This window comes from Callorhinchus milii, unplaced genomic scaffold (assembly GCF_018977255.1).
Source record: "Callorhinchus milii isolate IMCB2004 unplaced genomic scaffold, IMCB_Cmil_1.0 Scaffold9, whole genome shotgun sequence".
NCBI lineage: Eukaryota > Metazoa > Chordata > Chondrichthyes > Chimaeriformes > Callorhinchidae > Callorhinchus > Callorhinchus milii.
Window position 1 is genome coordinate 11465127 of NW_024704750.1, and position 24215 is coordinate 11489341.

Sequence of the window (24215 nt, forward strand, 5' to 3'; positions counted from 1 at the left end):
AGTCCTAGTTAAAAAAAATCTTTCCTACGATACATTACACATCATGATAAAATCCTTCCTTTATTTTTCTTGTCATTGATCCATAAACAATCAAAGAACATCTGATTATGAACCAGGCTTCATTTGCTTCCAAGTCCACATGCTCTCCAGGTTTGACTGGCAAGAGGGCAGGCAAACTCAATTTTCAGAAACCAGCATTGCAATTCTGAAATTATCAACAACTTATTATGGGTTGCTGAGAACCTCAATCCATCTTTATCAAATAAAAATGATATTGCAAATGTCAGCCGGGCCCAGTTGGTAACACTCTTGCTTCTCAGCTCGAAGGTTATGGGTTCAAGCCTCACATAGGGACTTTGTATTCATAGCCAGGCTGTGCAAGAGATGTGCTGCTTTGCCAGATGTTCCTTCCTTTGGATGAGAAGTTAACTCATGGGAATGTGTTCAGGCATTTTATAAAGATGTCATAGTGCAATTCGAAAAGATAAGAGTTTCTTCCGATGTCCTTCCCAACAATCCCCCCGATAAAAATTAATCATTCACTTCATGGCTGTTTGTGAGATAGTGGCTGCGTACACTTACAGTCACTACACTTTCAGTAAGTTCTGAAAATCGTGTTTTGTCATGTGATAAGATCCTACATTCAAATGCAAGTATTATTATGATGATGATGATTATTTGTACACAATTCTCTTTTCTAAGTTGCTTTCTTCCTCACCTCTACTTAAATATGTATCAGTGGGGGGACATGCCACACATTATAAAACAGTATTCAAATTCAGATTATTACTCATGTGGATTTCTAAGCACAAACTGTGAGGCTGTAAAAGCAAATCTAAATATTGAAATTCAAGGCAAGGTCTTTCTGAGTTCTTCATAAGAGTACATTATTTAGCATATTAATGGGGATTTGGTTTCATTTAGTTAATCCACTAATCATATATGGCAATACATGGATATCAGAACAATGGAATGAGATCTAAATTAGTCAATATTCACAGCAAATCCCTACTGAAAGGAATAAAATATGCCTCCCAAAATTTCAGAACACTAATAAATATTGCAAATTTAAAGGTCATTTAATATCCATTTCCACACCAAATGTAATTCATGTATGCCTTCTGTGAAGGGCTTTGAGACATGAAAGGCACTATATAAATGTAAAATTGGTGTTGTTGCATCTAATATATGAATAGATTGTCTGCTTGACATGTTAGGTTGGTAATTTTGATGAACTGATTGATTATGCATTTCCTGACACCTATATCTGAACAGTTTTCAGCATTTTATTCAGAACTGCAGATAAAGAAACCACGTTGATTCTCAAAATCCTGTTTACTGTGCAAAGAAACCCACCTACCATAACTAAGCACTGTGCATTTAAACACTGAAACACGCTCTACAAATTGATTGGGAAGATCAGATGTGGTCACGGGTTGGTTTGCAGCCCGGTATATTCGAGGATCTGTAATGATTTCTGTCAGTTGTATCTTTAAAGGTGTAAAGCTGTTGTCAGGATCTAGGCCCCAAAGACAGAAACCCATTTCACCATACAACGTGGCTGACATTTTGGTAATTAGAGATTCTGTTGCAATCTGATATGTCTAATACTTGTCTTTAGCTCCCGCATCTGCCACTTACAAGCAAGTCATTCGTCCCTCCATACCCAAAGTCATGTTTCAAATGAAGTGTATGATTAATATTTACGGCAAATTTGTGCCACTTTCACCCATTTGCACACAGAAACACAAGCTGTAATTAAGGAGGACTGCCTGAGGGCTGCTAGCTGAGAAGTTTACCATCTCAGTGTTGGTTTGCTTGATGCAGCAGTGATATGAGTATGTCAGAATCTAGCAGTGATCCATTACTACTCTGGGACTGTGGGAGGCAAGCAGATGAAGGATAGGAAGAAACAGGTTGCGCCCTTCAAGTAAATCACACCTGTCACTTCTTATGGGCTTATGAGGCAAAAATCAGAAGTGTTAAAGCAGTCATTGTGCAGTGGTTTTGGCACTGCGGCAGCTGGTCCAGTGTTAACTGGTACTGCGGCTGTATTCATGTGTAAATTTTTTTTGATTAAATAAAACAGCAGTTCATGGAGTCTGCAGAGATGTGCATGAACGAAGGCCTTGCCATGCATGTAAATGACTTAATTATTGGCTGAATCTATGCACATTAGCTGGCCACTGAATGCTCACTATGATAAAACCATTGTGTCTTGCTCTTTTGCTGTTTGCTCTTCAGGAAATGAGCAGCTTCGGTGTGAAACAGGCAGTGCTGTGATTTTCAGAACACAGCTTCTTCCTGTTACACAAATACATTATGTTTACATTATTTTGTAGCTACATAAAAGCCTTCATGTGGGGTATCAGAAAGCACTCCTGTTCAGTATTTCAGGCAATTTCCTAGTCTTTAATTTCAGTTTTGTCAGCTTTTTTGCACAGAAAATAAAGCTTTTATCCTGGGCCTTAACTCACCACACAAATGCAGTGCAACTTAATTAACATGAGCGCAAAGAGAGTAAAATGCCCTTCGAGCAAAAGTGTTTGATCTTTCTACGATTTGTTCACCAGATTCAAAAACTTCATTTTTATTTTAAAAATGTACATTTTTTTGCAGAATTCTACTGTCTTCAGAGTAACAAATAATAATGTGGAACACTGAACATGAGTGGGCCGATTTTTCAAACATTAGTCAATCTATCCACCTCGAGGCTGTAAGCTTAAATTGGAAAATCCCATTATAGGTAAATATCACCAAGGTTAGTGAATGTACCAAAAATCAGACAACCTTTCCTTAGGGTCTAACCCATGTAAGTGTAATTCGTCAGGATTTACCCAGTCAATCAATATATTAACCACATTTTGCTCAAATTAGTTCAATTTAGGCGTACAATTTACAAACAAAATAAATTAAGTTAATAAAACAAACTAAAACAAGACAAAGGAAAATAGTCCAAGTATTCCCCATATGTGCAATGGACACCAGAGCAATGGTTTGGTAAAATTATGCCTTATAAAATCATAGAATTATAGTAACATAGAATCCTACAGAACAGAAGGAGGCCATTTGGCCCATCGCACCTGTGCTGGCTCTTTGAAAAAGCTTTCCAACTGGTCCCACTCCCCAGCTCTTTCCCCACTGCCTTGCAAATTTTTTTGCAAGACTATAGGAAATATACTGGTAATGGATTTTTTTCAGATGCATTAAATTGACATTGAGACAAGCCTTTATAGTTATGACTTTGGGCTGCATCTGTTCCATAGCATGATCTATGTTTACTATTGCAGTTTGTTTCAATCATCAAAGCATTCAACTGCCATTGCAGTCAGGATATTATAGAATCCCCATTGCCTCTCCCTCCTCATGATGACCTAACATTTAAACCTGCGTTGACAGAAGTCTTTCAGTCCATTAGACAAACACAAGTGAGTGTGTTACTAAGACAAGGTTATCTGATTAAACATTCTGCCTTCACAGAGCGACATTCACATCAGCTCTGTGAATGATGGAGCTTTGGCACAGGGTTAATTTCTCTGCACCTCCAAATCTGAGCACATGATTTAGAGCTCCGATAAATATATTACAGATCTGACTGATATGTGCACCTAGTGTTCCACTGGGATCCCAACCAGAAATTAAAGTTGAACAGTAACATGGCTTCTGAAAACAATAGCTAGCCATTCAGTCTTTTGGAAACACAGGATTCATAAATAGGTCAAATTGCATATCTGCAACACACTTCCATACAGTACTCAGTTTAGAAGTTTTCTATTACAAATAAGAGTTTGCGTATATAGATTTAAAAGCAAGCATTTAATGGAACGCAATGCCAGCCTGCGTTTACTGCTTGCTGTGGTTTTCTACCACATTTTCTATTACCTCCCGAAAACCAATCATTCTTCATCAGGCTATTTGACCATGAGGGATAGGAATGAAAACTGAGCTTGATTCTGTTCTTACCAGACTTCCACATACATAAATCCCTCCCATAAGGTTTATGGGCAGCAATCAGCAAGAGGAATCTTAGCTGATTTTTCCTCTTTTACCCAAGACCCTGAGGACAATTATGGAGCCCAACTGAAGGAGGGGGAACAAATCCAGTATTGTTCAGGTTTATATGGCTCTGCACCACACTGGATGATGCACTTTTCTACTGAATTCATATTTGAAGTCAAATTTGCAATAAAGTCTTGTTTCTGCAATCCTGAATTGGATTACTGTCTGGATTACTCTTGTGTGCTTTAACATGATTTCATTTTGGTGTTGCCAAGATTTTTCTCAGATTCCACAGAAATGAATATTTGATATGAAGTAAAGCATACTTGTTTCATGGGAAAATACTTTTTTTAGATTACGTTTTTTATTTAAAAAATATAAGCATGAACTTGTGTTAATTTCCGTATTTTGTTTGGACCCATTTCATCATTCAGGAAAGTGCAGATTATATGCAAAAATGCAGGCTTCCTGAATGTATTCCTTACAAGTCAATAAAGGTGCAGCCAATCCTCCTTGACTTTTATTGCAGTATTGGTACCAAGTCTATTCATCTACTGCAGCCGTGCAGCACTACAACTGCTATTAGAAAACATCAAGCGAAATATTATTTGTATGCAAGATACATTGCCTGCAACTTCTAGGTACTGTAGAAAGCTCAACTGGAAGACGTTATTGACGACGGCTGTTTGTGGGACAGTGCAGCTGGTATTCTGTATTAAATACCTGTTTTACCTTGACTGCTGGAACAAGACTGAGACTTGTTACAAGGTTCCCATCAAAGACACTTTGTAATTATCTGGCAGACACTGCAAGTGAATGAGCATCTGTCCTCTGCTCAGCCCCTCCCCACAAAGGTACAGTTCACATCAATATTTTACCTTATGGGGAATCTCAGATACAACGCCCCACCCACTCAACTGTCTTTCCAAAAATAATTACGCTATCATTCGACATTTGAGTTTTGATTTGAAGTATAAGAGTTTTATATGTTATATTTTAAAACAACTAAGTAAGACAATGTTACCAGCTCCAGACTGGACTACAGCAAAATCCTTACATTATACAAATTTATGTCCAGCCAAGCTTTCTTTTAATTCAAATTTAAAAATTTCCCAATTAACTTGGGTTTCAGAATCAATAGTTGTTTATTTTTGTTGGTTGTAATCAACCAGCCCCAATGCCAATGTGCTTTGCACAGATAATCCAAACTTTTTTTTGGCTAGAATGCAAAAGTATTTATTTCATGTTACAAGAGTGACCTCAAGTGTGCAATAATGTTCACTTGAACATGATCTTGATCTTTCCTGTAATGATAGCAAGCAAGCCTGTGTATAAAAGTACTAAATATGTAATACTGTTCTTCAAATGTTTCAAACTTCATGAACTTAATGTTGTACAAAGCAGCATTGGAAGTTCACATGTTGAAATGTATCAAGTGTCTCTGAATATTAAATGGAAAGTGCATATTCAAACACATTTTTGATAAATCCTTGCTCATTTTTGCCTAATTTTTTATCTAGAAAATGTAATACTGTTTGACTCTCTGGAGGAATGGGAGAAACGTAATTTACAGACCCTTTGTAATTGATCAATATTGTTGAAAACATACTGAATATACATACAGTATATATATAAACATACATACAGCTCCTAAACAAGGTTTCTTCATTGCATTGTACTGCCTTAAATGTCAAAGCTAATCCCATAGACCAATGTAAAATATCCCTGAACTTTATAGGGATGCAATTAGGAAGAAATATATGTTAGGAGTGCAGCATTCCTTTTGGTTGGTATTTCTGGAAAATCGCTTAACACCTCCATAATCTTCCAAACACTTTTAACTCTTAAACTCAGCACAGCAGTTGCATTCAAAGCTGTCAACGTTGTTCCTTTGATTGTGAAAAAAATACTATGTCTCTGTTTTTATATCATTCAGATGAAGAACAATAAATGACAGGGTCTAATATGCAGTGGCTTCTAACAACAACAAGTTGCATTTATATAGTGCCCTTTACACAGGGTAGCATCCCAGAGCACATGATTAACAAGATTCTTTAATAAGAAAGCATCAAACTGACTTAAGGAAACTTTGGCCTGACTGATCTATTTCAGTTCTCATGGATCTTCTAGTTATTGAAAGGAATTTTGTTGTCTGAATTGAAGAATTCAAATACATTCAACATCAATGACATGATGTTTAGCATTACATGCAGCATTTTCAACATTTTATAGCTTGAACATATTTGATGTGTGTTGTTTGCTATTCTGCATTGCAACAGAAACTGGTTACTATTGAATTATCAATCAAGTCTTTTGCACATACAGATATGTGATGGCGGGTCATCAATCCAATGGAGCAGATGACTCTCCAGGTACAATCCAGCTGTAGTACAATTAGTAATGTAGATGTTTGCACTGAGGCCTCCATCTGTGGTAGTGTGTGTAACCCCTTTCCCTTGCTGGCATGGGCATCACACTAAGATAATAAATGCCTTGAGATGGTTTGACTGCTACATCTGTCACTCTTACATACATACAATAGCAATTTACCTAGATTGTTTGCCTGAAAACATGATTTTTCTAAAGACAGAGTGAACATCGAGTTCATCTAGGTTTTCTAGTGGGCGGGCAACGAGTTGGGGCAGGGGCAAGGTGGGGCCCACCGGTACACAGGTTGAGGCTCCTGCAAGTACTGGCTGTGGTCCTCCTCAGGGCTCATCCCTCCCAGCTCCCTTTAAAGAGCTGAGCTGTAGGTAGATGGGGTGGAGGAGGTTGAGCTCCCTCTAGCCCTCATCACCCAACGCTTATGCTCATATGTCCCCACCAAAATGTCCTTTGCTGGTTAGAAGATAGGATACAAGTAGCAGTGACCAGCCTGCCAACATTCCCTCTTCCCAATGTCAGAAGAGTCTTGTCTCACACTAGCATTTCTCCTCAATGATCTGGTTATAGACTGTGATTGCTCCACTTTGAGAATATGCATTCTATGACTCTCTGGCACAGCATGTTTATTCTATAACCTGCTTCCGTACTGTGTTTCCCAATTTCATTATCTTCTTAATTGTCTTATGTATGTCAATACAACCCCAGCACACCACAGTAAAAGACTGAGGGATACAATTTTGCATCTCCATTCCAGTTATGCCTGATCCATTTAAATACAAAATTTGGATCTCATTCTTAAAAGGCTTCTTCTCAATTGTTTTCTATTTTTAATACTCGCTGAATCAAAACATTAAAACAATTTGCATGACACATGTTACTTTTTATTAAAAGCTCTTTGGTTTTCTTTAGGTTTAATTTCTGAATTGGGTTTCAGTGAAGTGCTCTGAGGAGTTACCCTACGCGAAGGGCGCTAAATAAATGCAAGTTTTTGTTGTTATTATTATAGCAATCCACAAATTAGTTCTCTGTGTGCAATTTCTAGAAATTGTGATTCCAGCCAAAGGATTTAATTGCAGTGAGTTTTCATAAAAAATCAGCAATGCAACTGTAGTCTCAGTTGTGACATATCTTTATCGGTTTCATTCGTCTTTGTTCTTCATGGGGAGAAACATGCATGAAGAGCAGACTGATTGATTCAATTCTGTTTTCCATGGATGTTAAGAGCAGAATACTATCCAAAGCCCCACGTGATCCCTAGCTCAATTTCAAATAAAACTGCAGTCGTGGATTGGAATTTTTATAGTGCAAGATGGTGAAAGAAGCAATGTAATTTTTTTTAACATTTTATATAGGGTAAATATTAAACCTTTATTTAGCTTTCTTTTGTAATAATTGAATTCACATAAAGGTATTTCCAGATTGATAAAAAATGCTGAAATGACCGACACACAAGTTTAAAAATACAGGGAGAATAAAGTTGTTTACTGCAGTAATCTGCCAAAACCATTTCATTGTAAGATGTTGATCTACAAGCGAATGTTATGCAAAGAGAAAGAGAAAATTTTATTATTTATGAATTTTATTATAGAGCAACCTGTGGTGATGAAACAATCATGCAGAAGTCAGACTGGAAACCAATTCTCCGAAGCTCCTTTTGGATACTCAGATTTAGTACTGTGTTAAATGTTTCATTTCTACCTTTAAATTCTTGGTTTAAATTCTGCTGTGTGGCACTGCATTCCATTTGGGAACTACTCCGGTGTTATAAAATTACATCCCTGATTCATGATTTACAGAGGGAAGCTTTCTTTCCCTCCTTAAAACCTAGTTCTTTTCTCATTCCAAGTGCATTGTGGTGAAAATGAATAGGTTTGAAAGGTGCTGATATTTCTTTGTGGATAAAATGCCCCCATGAAGCAGATGTTGTCTGAAAATGTTTGTTGTAACAAGAACTTCTAAGAAACATATATTTTCATCAGGTGAGAGAGAGCATAAATTCCCTTTTGTTAAGGAATCAGCAAAATGAATCAAGGTTCTAGTGCTGAACATTGGCATTTCACTGAGTAATTCATCTGCTCAGGATTGGAAATTATGTTGTTTCTTTATGAAAGACATTTCCCATAAAGCCACTGAAATTCAACAATCTTGTGCAATAAGTTAGCAAACTGCAATACTGTTCAGCTGAATAAAAGCTGATTGTTAAGACAAATAGTTGGCTTTAAAAATACCGACAGGGAATATTATGAGTTTAATGAAAACCGATTAATCTAATATTTTAGATTTCTGGCAGATAGGTAAAATATTCAACGATTGGTTATTTATTATCAAATATTGGTTATTTCACATTTTATATTTTGACTGTTTACATACAAAATAAAGCAGATACATTATTTGTAAGCATTATATAAAATGATGATAGGACAATAGGAGTTCTGTAGCTCAGTGGTTAGCGCACTCGCTTTCCAAGCAAGAGATCTGAGTTCGATTCCCGGCAGGGCGAAAACTTGGGCAAATTTCCTTACTCCACACACCTGATAATAATCCTTCAAGAAAAAAAATAATTTGATTTTGTGGGACACTGCTGTGCGCAATTGGCTGCCGCGTTTTGCCTACAAAATATGCAGTCAATTCACTTTACTGTGAAGCACTTTGCGATAGCTAGAAGACGTGAAAAGCGCTATATCAAGTGTAGGATTATATTATTATAATGAGATAACCTTGCAGGACCGGTATCAGCAGCTAATAGTAATAATCCCATAATCTGGGCTATAGTTAAATTAAAGCTGGTGTAATCAATAAGTAACTGCGACACTTACATATAAAGTGAAAGTCTTGTATAATGTGTAAAACCAAGCTATGTAATAGTGATTGGTGAATAACTAACCCAATGCTTGCATTGACTGCAGAGACGCTGACCAGTCAAGACATCATTAATAACCTGTGAAGCACTGGAAAATAGTACTTTCTCAGTCTGCAAAGGAAGGCATTAGCACTCAAGCTGCAAATCGCATGGAGCTGACAGAAAAACAAAGTAACCTGAAGACAGGTTTGTTAACAAGAGTGCAGAGAGACAGAAGTGTATCTATTCACAAACAGATCAGGATAATAATAATAATAATCCTCGCATTTGATATAGCGCTTTTCACGTCGGGAGTACGTCCCAAAGCGCTTCACAGAACACACTGTAAAGTGAATTGACTGTATATTTGTGGGCGAACGCGGCAGCCAATTGCACACAGCAATGTCCCACAAACAGTCGTAGATCGAAAATGACCAATTTATTATTTTTTTTGTTTTTTTTGGAGGGATTATTATCTCTTACATGCTTGTAATCAACAATGGCACAAAAGCTCTAGACAAACAAAATGAACAGCATAGAATCAAACCTGTTTGAGCGCAATTATATTCTCTCCTTCTCTCTCTCTGTCACACACGCACACATACACACAAGAGGAACACACTGAAAATCAACTTTATATCGGGATTTCTTGTTGCCTTACCCTGGACAGTGATTTCATCATGAGATCAGTCAATCAGTTTCCTCACTTCATGCTACACTTGTGTATTGTCAGATCTTTATGTTACTTCAGTAGGAGGAGTCTGACATGCAGTCTATCATCACTGTTGGTACCACAGCATGCATCAGTTTAACATCATTTTGCCCTATCTTGGCCCGATGGTGGTTGATGATGCAATACCTTCCAACTGAATAATCTCAATGGTTTCTTTATCAGTGAGGATTTAACACCTGGTGTCACCAGCACCACTACCTACCCTTCCTGCAATGCTGGGCCGTGGATGCTTGATACAGAAATTACTTTGCCAGCCTGATACACTTCTGTTGTGTGACAATTTTACAGGTGCTTCAAGGTCGAGTAGCCTCTCTCAGTCTTCTTGAGTGAAAGTTGCAAGCCGCTGTGTCCCACAATGATTTGGGTATCTTGTAGGCTATCCAGTTAATGCAATGAAGTTTACAGGAAAGATTACCACAGTGGTTTTTACTTGTGCTATGCTGAGACCTGCCAAAATGAAAATACTGTGCAATATGTTTCTGTACGTGGCTCTTTACCTGTCAATTATCTCACTCACAACATAATTTTCAGGGTATTGGCTGGTGCCAACCCTGGAATTTGTTGACTAGCAGTAAACCATAGGACTTAAAGAGCAAATGATTCTTGTGCTTGCAAATTTGAGAAACAGTGGAAATTAGATTGTAACTGTGATATAATGAACAAAAGGTACTTAGAACAAGGCTGACAATGGGTCATTTAACAGCTGGCTACACATAGTTTGACGAGCTGTCCCATGCAGATTGCAGGTGAACAAACTGTGAAAGAGACAATGACTAGAAATAAAGTGTTGCTAATCGAAACATTACAACTGAATCCCACTGATCACTACAAACACAAACACACAGATACATATGGATTATAACTTTAGGAAAGGCAGATCAATCACTACAAGCAAATGATGACTACAGGCAAATATTCACTGCAACTGTTAAACATAATTCTACCTCATTGAACTGCAAACACACACTGAAAACAGAACATTTTGTGTTTCTTATGTTATCTTCAAGTAGAATTAAATATACATTAAAAAACACATCAAGTGCCTGATATAAATAACGTCAGTTTGAGGTTAGATTACTCTCCACAACATTAGAGTAGACAGATATATTTATGAAGAAACTTGCCTGCAAAAACAAAGGAAAGTGTTTGAATCAGGAAAACTGCATTGGGGAAGTGATAACAGAAAGTAGTGAGTGTGTGATGAAGAGATGGGAAAATATATCAAACAGCATGAGAAACCAATATTTGAGCCAATTCTACAGTCTCTAGAGGACTCAACATTGAAACAATAGAATCTGTGCTTTTGAAAGCAGAAGCTGCAGTTAAAGATTTAATACTTAACAAAGCATTGGGAGCAGATGGTCTCCCAGGTGAGCTGTTGAAAGCTGGTTGAGACACAGACTTAGTTATTTTACACAAATTTGCAATACAATTTGGCATCACATTATATACCCAGCAGAGCAGACCAGAGTGTACTCCTAGCTGATTCAAAAAAAGATCCCAATGAATGTAATAACTACAGAGCAATCAGCTTGATCAGTCATGCAAGTAAGATCTATGCCCGCGTCATGCTCAACCATATGCAGAGTAAAGTTGGAATGAGAATGAGCAAAACAGGCTAACTATCTTTCAACAGCATCAAATTCAATCCAAATGTCTGCCAGAATGGAAAGAACAGCTGCATCGGGAAAATCACATACAGCAAATAAACTGGATTGGGGTGCAGGATAACATAGAAGAGACTGGATACTGAAAAGTGGATCAATAATATGAAACGGATTGCTGTGATTTCTCAGTTGATATGTTGAATGAAATGTCAGAGAAAGATCAAAGCATGTGATTCATAATGTTACCAATGCTCAGCTCATCTGAGTAAATGAGATACAGAGAGCAAAAGCATTGTTAAACAATCAAGTGTTTTTGTGACACAACAAGCTGTAAAATAGCTTTATACATTGTTACCACAGATCAAACCAAATCAAGTTTAGATATTCCGCTCTTTTGTAAAGATCAAAGAAAGTTTTAGCAAAATCTTCTAACGGTGGGTCTCCCAATGATTAGACAAGAGAGTGTGAGCAGTGACTGCCTCTGCAAACAACAAGGACAGAACACTCCGCAGTGGCATCAGATTTAAAGACCTGGGATTTACTGGTTTTAAACAACTAAAGAGTGAGAGCTATTAATATCCTTTATGTTTAAACCTGAGCAGAGTGCTGAGAAACATGGATTTCTAAAACAATCTGTCTACTTTATTGGGGTGAATGGTAACTATAATGACAACAATAAATTGCATTTATATAGGGCCATTCACGTTGGGAGGATGTCCCTAGGTGCCGGACAGTCAAGGATTTGCACTTGACTATTCTGGCCTCTGGAACTTCCTCTCTATGCTGTTCCAGCTCACCACCCCTTCCCATCTATTTTGTCTTTCTATCTTTAAATCCTACCTAAAACCTACCTCTTTGACCAGACCTACAGTCACCTCACCCACTGCAGCCTCCTCCTCCTCCATTGCTTGTGAAGCACTGCGAGACATTATCCTATGGGAAGGGTGCTAGATAAATGCAAGTTGTTGTGGTGGGAGGAGGAGAGGTGATTTCTGCAGGACCATTGTGTGATCCACCAACTTGAGGCACAGTTGTGTAAATGTAACAGTAATAATCCTTACATTTGATGCACAGTTGCTCATGGTTGCATCTCAAAGCGCTTTGCAGGATTTATTGTAAAGTGCAGTGAGTGTCTGTGATTTGTAGACGAAATGCAGCGGAGAAGTTGAGCACAGCAATGCCAGCAAACAGCCATGAAGTGAAATGACGGAAAGGAGAGGGGTGAGACATTGTAAATTACATATTTCTTGTCCTCAAAATGGAGCACTCGGCTTTTATTAAGTAGGCACACAGTGATCAAACTCAAATCAAAGGTGCTCTGATTTCTGGAACTCAAATGTGTAACCTCTGGATGATAATGTTAGTGCTCTTCTAATTATGATTAACTGGGCTGTGGTTCTATTATAGGGGAGAGGACAGAAAGATGATTAAAGCTTTAATTAGCTGAAAGTCTTTTCCTTCAAAGTTAAGCCTATTAAATCATATGCAGCTGACTCTATATAAACATGTGCTTGATCCAAGCATACACCAAATTCCTGATCTAAGCATAACATTTACACAATCATTTCTGATCCAAACTAAAATGAACTCTATTAATCTGACTTTTATGGTTCAGCACTCGATGATACGCTTAGATTTTATCCAGAAACAGCAGCATTTCTCAAAGACCTCATCACTTTTGTGTCATATATAAGGTGTTGTTGATTTTCTTTAATTTTGATTATAATAATCCTTTCATTTGATCCAGCACCTTAAATGTCAGGACATCTCAAAGTGCTTCATAAGATATTCTGTAAATTGTAGTGACTATATTTTGTAAGCAAATTATAATGAATTGCTGATTAAATAACTTGTTCTAGAGAGAATTTGCTGTTTTATGGAAAGTTGCAGAAAGATAATATTATGGATAACCAACAGTTCAAACATATGCGATTAAGAATATTAAATCTTAGCAAACCCCAAATAATTTCCCATTCATAAGATGGTTATTGCTCAGGTCAGGAATGCAGCTCCTCGGATAAAGACAACTTTGGAAAGCATTTGCAGATATGACAACTCTTAACCTATATCATTTTGGTTCAGCTTCCTCTTTGGCAAGTTCTATTCCATCCATGTAATACATGCACCTCTTATTCTTACTTCCTATATGCAGTACTTTGCATTTGTCTGTATTGAGTTTCATTTGCCAGCATCATTCTTACTTTTATGATTGAGAACCCACAGAGCTACTTTTGTACTATTCTTCTGTGCCACACAAATGTACATTTTTTACTGTAACATAGGCTTGTGCTTATATTGTGATGGAGATCAGACTTCATCAAGAATTATTGATCTGTCCACATACTTTATTTGAAACAGAACACAAAAAAGGTAACTGAAAACTTGATATTTGATTTCTATTATGGGTATCAGTAACACCTAATTTATCTATTGATGTTACTGACAAAGAATGCAAATTCTGTTCCTAAACTCTACAATTCCTTTTTTATGATCAGGTTTCATGAGCTACCTGTAGGCGATACGGATGCTTTGATAGCCCACTGGGGGATTAAGTTTGTTTCCGTAAAACTGTAGCACAATTGTAACAATATTTACATGTTTGAAGCAATCTGTGTAGCTCATCCAAATAAATCAAGTTATGGATATGAAATAACACATGCAAAAACGAATCTGGATTTAATATACCTAATTAATAAAAATACATCTATGTGAAGTACACCTGGTTATTTATATCAGTTGGCTGATGTGAAATCCCAGAGAGACAATAACAGTATCTTTTTTTATCATCGTGTTTGACCTTGGGGATGCTTTACAGCAGAGCAATGAACTCAATGATCAGGGTGAAAAGAGTTATCATTAATTTCGTAAAATTTATAAGCAGTTCAGTGTACTGCACACATAGGCTGGGCTTGTCTCAGAATCAATAGTTTGAAATAAGATTAATATGAACTCTGTTGATTAATGGTTAAATGGTGAAGTGTGGAAGACAAGCAACTTACCTGCTCTATATCATGTGACAAATCACCGTGGAACTCTCTCTTCTAAATTTCAATACTAATGGTCATGATGTTAATGATGAATCATTAATTAGGAACAGTCCAGATTAATTAAACATGTCAAATAACACTCACTAAAAGCTGTTATTGGGCTTGGTGCTCTCCGCAAGAGCCTTCATATATAAATCTAGTTTAAAGAGATAGTATTTGCTTGAATAGTGTTAACATACTATAGCTCTTAACCTTGAACAGCCAAATATGGAACAGTCAATGTTATAGCTAGAACTCAGTGTCTCAGTGCAAGTGTGAATCATTAATTGAAAAGCACAGACATTTCTAAATGGTTAGCTTTATAAGGATTGGCAGAAAATCTTACATCTTTGAATATTTATTCTGCATTCAATAGCCAGACAGGAGGAATAGAATCAAGGTAATATAAATGTTCAGCACTATAAAGTTTAACAATTATGTACCAACACAAATATGAACTTTTTAAATTAAACTATATTTATTTTTGCATTTCTTATTAATGTGAAAATATGCTTTTTAATGGTTTTCAGGGCTTTTTAAGGTTTAAACATTACACCATTCCATCTTGCATTATCTTTATAGCTATATGCTTAAGAATAAATCAGTGTAAGGCAGCATTAAAAGAGTTTGATATTTGATGTACTCAAAACCAATTTACCAGTCTTTAACAGGGTTGAGATATAAAGGAGTCTATCATGTCTACCCCAATGAATTATATATTTTTGAAACTAAAATGTAGTCCATTAAATGAAAATAAACAGTAGTAAGTGTAGCGAATAAGGAACACAGACCTGCTGAGCTGGTAAGCATGATAGCTGGCGCCTGAGCTGAATATATTTGAGGGATGACAGGAGCTAACCTGTTTAGAGACCCTAAGCTTTCTCAAAGCTCCCTACAGAATAAAAATATCTCTTTGAAACAACTAAGGATTCTACATTACACTTTGTTTACAGAATACACAGTCACTACACTTTACAGTAAAATCTTGTGAAATGCATTGAAGCCCTCCCAACGTGAAAGCGCTATTAAATGTAAATATTATTGTATGGTGGGGGAAGAGATCAAAAAACAATTCCTATTTTTGCAATTCTGTGCACATGTGCTTCTGGAGCTGGTAGGGAAAGCTGTTTGCAATGACCAACTCTATGAACGAATGGATTGGATTATTTGGGAGCGGAGTCAACAAGGATTTGCATCGGCTGTGTTTATACTGCAGTGATGCCAATCAAAGCGCTGCCAAAATCATCTCCTCATGGTGGTCCCAGCACTGTTACGGAGTGATTTACTCCCAAATCACAAAGATCAACCCCCAGATTTACACTGTATTTTCTCAGTGAATCACTCATCCAATGACCACCCACACAATCATTCATAGTGAACAATCGCACATAAAAGTGATAGCAAAATTTAGGGGGAAAAAAATTAAAGAATTGTTCCCGTACCTGGCACAAACAGATCTTCACCTTGACAAAGAAACAAAACTAATGGGAGGATTTTAGCGAAAATCAATGATGAGAGAGCAACACTGTTATAGCATCTGAATTCTGCAATTGCTATGCAGTGGAGTGCTGGGGCACAGGGCCTCCCTTTTGTGGGAGTCGCTGTATTCTGTCTTACTGACTCTTGACCAGGTGCAGTGGAGTGCCAGGTGAAAGGAGGCAAGGGAGATCATTGTTTCCTTTCAATGCAAGGTGGAAAAATTGGAGGCTGAATAACCCTAGGTCACAAGTGTACAGATCGGGTGTCTTACTTAAGAGAAGCGATTAATCCTGAGAAAAGCTCGTCTTGGTGTGTGGTAGCAGCAGGGGGTGAGGGGTGAAACATGAAATATAAAGAAAATAACATGAATACGGTAGCAGAGGATGAAGCAAAAAAAATTCATTCAGTGAAAATAAAGCAAAAACAGAATCATTGTACTGCAAGTACATAGGCAGAGTGATGGAATACATTCAGCATTTTTTCATCAACAAGATTTACGTTAATAATAATTACTTAATTCAGATTTCACCAAATTGCTTCTAATATTCAACTAGACTGATTTCATTGGTTGTTAAGATAGTGAAATACCATCAGGCTCACAGTTTCTTATTTTGTTCCTTGTGTGACAGTTGCTGCGGTTTCCATTATTGGGAGATTCAGTTTTGCAAGAGTTTCTGTGGCACATCTCCACTGAGACCACCTGCCTCCACTTTCTATTCTTAGTTGTCCTATCCTGTCACTGGAGACTCAAGAGATAAAGGGAGTCTCTCACAGGGCATTTGAAAGTACATATTGGTGGATGGCTGCCTTGATATTTCAACACTGGTCCCTCGGCACCAATAATGCTGTTGGTCAGAAAATCAGTTTCTGAAAATGTTCACATTCTCACTATTTCTTTCTGAACACACATTTCTCTAATGATCTACCCGGGTCTTCTCAAATTTTCAATCTTACCAGAAACCATTGCATTCTCTTTGATCTGATCTCCCATTTGTCACTCTCACAGGCTTTGTCTTTGCATCTCTGCTACTTGTTCTTGGTCTCTCTTTAATTCATCAACATAAAATCATTTTCTTCTTGCAGTTCAGTCTATTTTGATCTTTAAACTTAATCTGTCCATGTCCCTTGCAATATTTTGCTATCACAATTTGTGACACCTCCAAGCTTAGAGTAATCTAAAGTTTTGTAAATACTTTCCTCTATTCCAAGACCAAATGACCATAAGACTTATGAGCAGGAGTAGGCCATTTGGCCCCTCGAACCTGCCCCGCCATTTAATAAGATCATGGCTGATCTAATCTAATTCCATTTATCCACCCTATCCCCATATCCCTTAATCCCTCTATCCTTTAGAAATCTATCAACCTCAGTCTTGAATATGTTCAAGGACTGAGCATCCACAGCCTTCTGGGGTAGAGAATTCCACAAATTCACTACCCTCTGAGTGAAGAAATATTTCCTCAACTCAGTTCGAAAAGTGTGACCCTTAATCTTGAGACTATGACCCCTAGTTTTAGATTCTCCAACCAGGGGAAACAGTCTCACAGCACCTACCCTGTCAAGACCCTTAAGAATCTTATAAGTTTCTATAAGACCACTTCTAATTCTTCTACATTCTAGAGAATATAGGCCTAGTTTACTCAACCTATCCTCATAGGTCAACCCACTCATCCCAGGAACCAACCTAGTGAATCTACGCTGCACCCCCTCTAAGGTGAGTATGTCCTTTCTAAATAAGGAGACCAAAACTGCACACAATATTCTAGGTGCGGTCTCACCAAGGCCTTATACAACTGCAGCAAGACTTCCCTACTCTTGTACTCTAACCCTTTTGCAATGATCGCCAACATGGCATTAGCCTTCCTAGTTGCTTGACTCATATATCATGTAACTTATATACAGCGTGAAACATCAGGTCCCCTACAGTAATCCCTTTGTGGTAACCACTTGTCACTGCCCACTAATCGAAAAATGTCCCTTTATCCTAACTTGCTGCCTCCAAAACTATTTTTTATCCATGCCACGATATTGTCTTCAATTCCATGCATTTTAATTTTAGCTCATAATCTCTTATGTCGTCAAATGCCATCTGAAAATCCATATAAATTACATCTATTGATCTTCGTTTATGTATCACCACCAAGGTTCTGTCAAAGAACTCTATTAGGTTTGTGATACATAATGTACTTTTCCCAGAACCAAGCCGACTCTCTCCGATTTGTGCATTGTTTCTCATTTAGTTTTGAGGTCAGATGCACGTGTGCTACCGACGCTTGTTAAAGCCCCAGTACATCCACATAATTACTCGCCGCATTATATTAGTGGTGCCAATTTAAAACGCAAGAAGGTTTCATTGAGGCAGAAGCATTCTTTCAAAAGTAAATGAAGGGCAAGAATGAAGGAAATAATTTAAATAATGACACTCATAGAAGGAGTGAACCTTTTAAATTGTCAACATTCATTCTGAAGGTGAAGGCGTGAGTGGCAATTAGATTAGTAAGTATTTACTTCATGCGCTGGGTACTTTCATTCTTTATTATCAAGATTATTAAAGTAACAACAACCACATTCTACTAACAATAACATGACAGTATTGTGTACTTGTAATAATGTCAAATTATTACTTTTCTAAGTCCAGAAGGCTTTTAGCATGAATGCGAAATTGCAAACAGATTCTAAGCTTGATAGCTGTCAGAAAGTGAAGGAGCATTGACCATTTTGTTTAAATAATACAGAAGTTAAGATGGATTTGTTGCACCATCAGGTTTTTTTNACACATGTCAGCAACACTCCTATTATCTACGATTGCATCAGTGACAATTTTAAATGTCCTGACTGAAGAGTTTCCATTGTCCACTGCTAACGTTTTGACAGGACTGACTGACCACATTTCCACTTGTAGCTCCTACTATCGAAATTGTGCTGAAGTGTATGGCACATAACAAGACCATAGATCACTGCTTTGAAAAAAAATAACAAATCTTTCAAAGCACCATTGCCTTGTCGTTAGAACTGTAAGCACTCATCTAAAAATTGTTATAGTTGAGAGGCGAACACAAGTATTTGACAAACCAGTAGGTTATAGTTCAAAGTAGCAATGTAATGGAAACTATAGAGTTTGATATTAAAATTCTCTTCACACCTTATTATGAGTATTATATGAATTATTAATCCATTTGCATGGTAATGATGTGTGCTTAGGTAGTGTAAAATTGCATTAATGCAATCTAGCAGAGTGAGCTTCTAAGGTTCTGGCTGCATTGTAAAATTCCAGATCAAAAATAAATCTAGTTTTAGAGATTATCGTGGTGATGTTTTCAATGAAAAAAATTAATCCGATGTTTATCTGAATGGACCCAGGTATGTACACAGTTATTACTGAAATCTATAGCTATTTCAAAAATGTGTCTTAGAACTGTGAGTCAAAAGTCAATATATAGAATCCTGGAAATTTACAGAGCAGAAGAACATTCAGTCCAACAAGTCTGTCCTGGCTCTCAGAGCTGTCTGTTCATGCAATCCCATTGTTTTACCCTATCCCCATACCCCCTCAGACCTCTATTTCTCATATACCTGTCTACTTCCCTCTTGAAACCCAAAAAGGATTCCAGCTTTACCACCTTATTTGGCAGCTAATGTAACTAATATAAAGTGCCAACTAATCATGGTTATTATCTGAGCATTACCACCCATAAATAATATCAATAATGAAAACTATTCTGAATTATTTGTGAGGAGGAATATATAGATCAAGGGGTTGAATGGTAATTGGTCACTGTCCAGTTGTCTCTTTATTGAACGCAATAAACTGGTTAAGATGTACACAGCTTCAATTTATCGCAGTTATACATGTATTTATACAGCAGGGCAACTGAAGGGAAACTGAAATCTTTTATAAAATAGTTGGTCAGTCATATTCTCTTTACAGACATCCCTTGTAATACTCTTGTATTTAATTTGATGTAACACTTTTTAACGTCGGGAAGACGTCCCAAAGCGCTTCACAAAATTTACTGTGGAGTGACAATATATTTGTAGGCGAATGTGGCAGCCCAATTGTACACAGCAATGTTGTTCAAACAGCCAAGCCACCATTCAGTATCCAGGGTAACAATATAGAAAGGTACACAATTGACAACTTAAAGACAGTCTTTAAGTGATGTACTTCTTAATCTTGGGATATTCTCCTGACAGAAAGGCACTACACAAATGTAATTCTGTTGTTATACTATATTATGTTACCTGATTTACTGTAGTTCATCATGCAGATCAAGATGCATAACATGCCAGATTTTTTAGCAGTGTTCAGCATGATCTTTGGATGCGATTGTTTCACAATTCAGATGTTTGTGGCTTGTATCCTTTATTTTTTCAGTGCCTTGCTCTGTACTGCTATGTGGAAATGCCCACCATCTTATCAGGAATGCAGTTTGCAGCCAGGTTTAATACATGGCTCAATGAAAATCTTGTGGATATTGTAAGATGTCACACTACAGAATGATAGTAGGTAGGCTCACAAACATAATGCTCCAAAAAGATAACGCATTACTGTTCCTGATCTCAGCTGAGACAGCAAGAAACACAGGTTAACCAAAGACGCTTTTACATCTCTCTGAGCACCCAGCTGCAGGTAGATATCTTTTGTGCCAGATATTTAGTTCTCTATTTAGTTGTTGAACACACATTCAGTTCTCCAGATAAAATACCAGAGCATCAACAAACTATTTACCATTTAGATTCTTTGTGATCAAGGTATTTTGCACCATTATTCAATTAGGAGCTTGCTGAATTCAACACATTTTCTCCTGATTTTTCTCATTATTTTTCTCCTGGAAACCTGATCGAGCAAAATTCTGCAAAGAGGTTACACACTTCTGAACTATTCATGAATAATCATTCAGAAGCTGTTTTAGGTTTCTTCATTCCTCACAGGAGGATTAACACAGCTATATTATTGCTGTTCTTTTAGTTAAATGAGGCACGTCAAGGCTTCAGATTGATATTTCCGTATTTTATATCCAGCGCCCGCTTTCTGTTATTGATGTACTTTCATTAATATGGTACATTAAAAATTCAAAATGTTGTCCTTCCATTGCCAAGATGAAAAGTGAATTCTCATTTCAAATCTAATCTTTGCCTTTCATTCAAGCGCAGGAAAAGATTTGCAGAAAGATATCCTGGCTCATAGGATCCATCCCTTTCACTTAACATGACCTACAAATCAGATGCAATGCCGTACAATAACGGCTGTTAATGTACAATAACGGCTGTTAATGTCGAACACTGTTGCAACCATTTTCCTTCATGGGATTTGTATTTTTATGCTATCACTTCAGTGTTTGTCAGGTATCCTTCAACCTAATCTGACCAGTAGGTATACCATTATAAGTACACTGGTGTACAGATACCACTGAAGAGTACTGCTTTGAAAACTCCTCTTGTAGGTGTTGCCAGTACAATCCAGTTGCATTTTATCAACTGTCCTGAATTCACTCCCTTAAGCAGTTCTGAAGGGTTGATTTTATTGCAAATCATACTTACAAGGCACTCACTAAAAGTATGCCCTTTGAATGTGCACATTCAGGAACATGAAGGAAGGATTTACGGGAAAGCAGCATATTTATACTCGGAGGCACAATGTTGATCAGATGGTAATGCAGAGCTGCGGTCACACAATACGTCTTGACTTCGAAGATCAGAAGAGCGTCCCTCAACTCCCTCAGTGAGTATCCTCATTTTCTACATTACTTTCACTCCGTGAGCATTCTTAGAAAAATGATCTACTTTAGTGCCACGAGTTAATTCACAATTTAAGGTTGATTCTGCTCTATCCAATCCCACTGAGTTGCAATGAGCTTCTACAAGTCATTGAAATTTTTGGCTGCCCCCTGACAACTGTCCACGGGCCAAAACTAGAATCTTTTATGTCAGACTTGGATTCAAGCCTAGATCCCAGAGGTGAAATGATGGTGTACAAAGAGACTGCTACCAAAGCCCTTCACTTTTTCACCCATCTGGAACATAAGTATCATCCAATAAAACAAAATATAATTAGTCTGTTATTTACTTTCAGTATGTCCTTCCCACCTCACCACGCAGTTATTCATTTTGGTCAACAGGTGACACAATCCCTTCCTTAGACACCACTACAAATGGTGTCAGTGGTGCTTTATTTGGGAAGTTCTGGAAATGTATTTTATTCTCCATGTGCCTTTCTGTGGCCTTCTTACACAACTTACATTACCATGCAAGAGAATAGACAGGCAACCTGCTTCCTAGCTTCTGCTTTTCCGAGCACTGTCTGATTAAGTACCGGAGGGGATTCTCTATCTGATCCCCTCCTTTTCTGGGGCAGGTTCCTGGCCTTCACTCACCTTACCACTATAATAGTGTGTGAGAGACCATTAACCTCATCACTTGGGGATCCACGAGTCTGAGCTCACTACCTGATACCCTCTCAACCACACGCTTAAAATTATTTTTTTAATATAATTTTAAGCAGTGCAGTAAGACAGCTTTAAGGAAAAGAATTGAACAAAAAATATCAGTTGTCTCTTAGAAAACCTGAAAATATGAAATGAAGGAATTAGAAACCTTGACGTACATTACCTGACGTGACATTAGAAACCTTGACGTAAATACTGCTGCAAGGATTATTTCACAAAATCAGCTCCAAACATTTCAAGTTTGAAACCTCAAAGACATCCTGGCCAACAATCTTTCAGCTAAAATTGATGATTCACTTCATGGCTGTTGCAGTGAACAAATTGGCTGCCATGTTTTCCTACAAAATAACTACATTTCACAGTAAAATCTGCAAGGTAATTTGAGCCATTTCAACGATGTGATACAGCACTATATCAAATCCAAGGATTAATTTTTATAGATTTAATGTTTAAGGGGCATGAAAAATACATAGAAACTAGCTTTGAAGAGAGTACATGTCTGGAGAATACAATTAAAATTGTACTTTATTCGAACATGTATTGTAACAACTATCTCTTCAACATCGCTGACCATAGGCGATGTTGAAGAGATGTTTGGAGCCGTGCGTCTGTAAAGATCAGTGCAAGACAGTCCCAGGGTAATGGTCACAAGCTAAATGCTTTAATAGTTACCCGTTTGACTAAGCCCAGAATCAAGTTTGCCACTGTGGGTAGTTCACAACAACCTGGGAATCGAGATTCCTTTATATTTCTGATATTCCGGTCTTTAAAATATACAGGCACTAGACAAGCTAAATGGACCAAAATACTGTTTACGAGACGATAAATCAATGATGATTTCCTCTCCACATTCCCATCTCCACCCACTGAAGACTGGAGGAAAATTTGCTGTAAGCTTGTAAAGTAAAACAGAAATATTAATACAATTTAAGAGATTGGAATGCAACAAGTGCTGACTGTTGCTTTTTGAACGTTTAAGGGATTAATGGTATTTGCTGGATAATTGTGCTACAAGTTAAGCTGAAGAAGGAAGGTCAGATTTCAGATTGATTCCCAACTGTTTTCGCCTCTCGTTCACTCACAAAATCATCTCCCAATTCCTGCAACAAAAAGGCCAATCTCATTAAAAATATTTATGAATTGAAAACTCACTGTAGAGGATTTACAAAAACCACCAGAGGAGCCTTAACAAGATAAGTGTGTGTTTGTGCAATGCTGTGAGCGGTGAAATGGTGTGGGGGGCGGTACAGGATACTGCAAAGTAAAAGGAGGCATGTGTCAGATATCAAACGTGCAGCGCATCTGATATTTACTTGCATTTCTGCTGCTATTTTTTATATTAAAATAAGACAATATAAAAATAAAATAATTGAACACATCAATTTCAAGTTGAGAAATCTTTGCAACAGTGATACCCGGATAGAGATTCCGTAGCTGTGATAATTTCTAAACAATGAACGTTGGCCACAAACCAAAGACATATCAGTTGGTAAAGTCCACGTATTATAACATTTTGATTGCGTTAGTACTGAAGTGTTAGAAAGCATAGCCTATGGCTCACAACTATGTGGTTTAGTAAGAGAATATCAGTGCTGGATACATCTGAAACACTAGTCAAATGTTCCTTCATATCCCAATGCAGCGTTAGGGGGCTGGGAGGGCATGTTTGAATGTCGTCTTGCAACTAATCAAAGCTAGTCA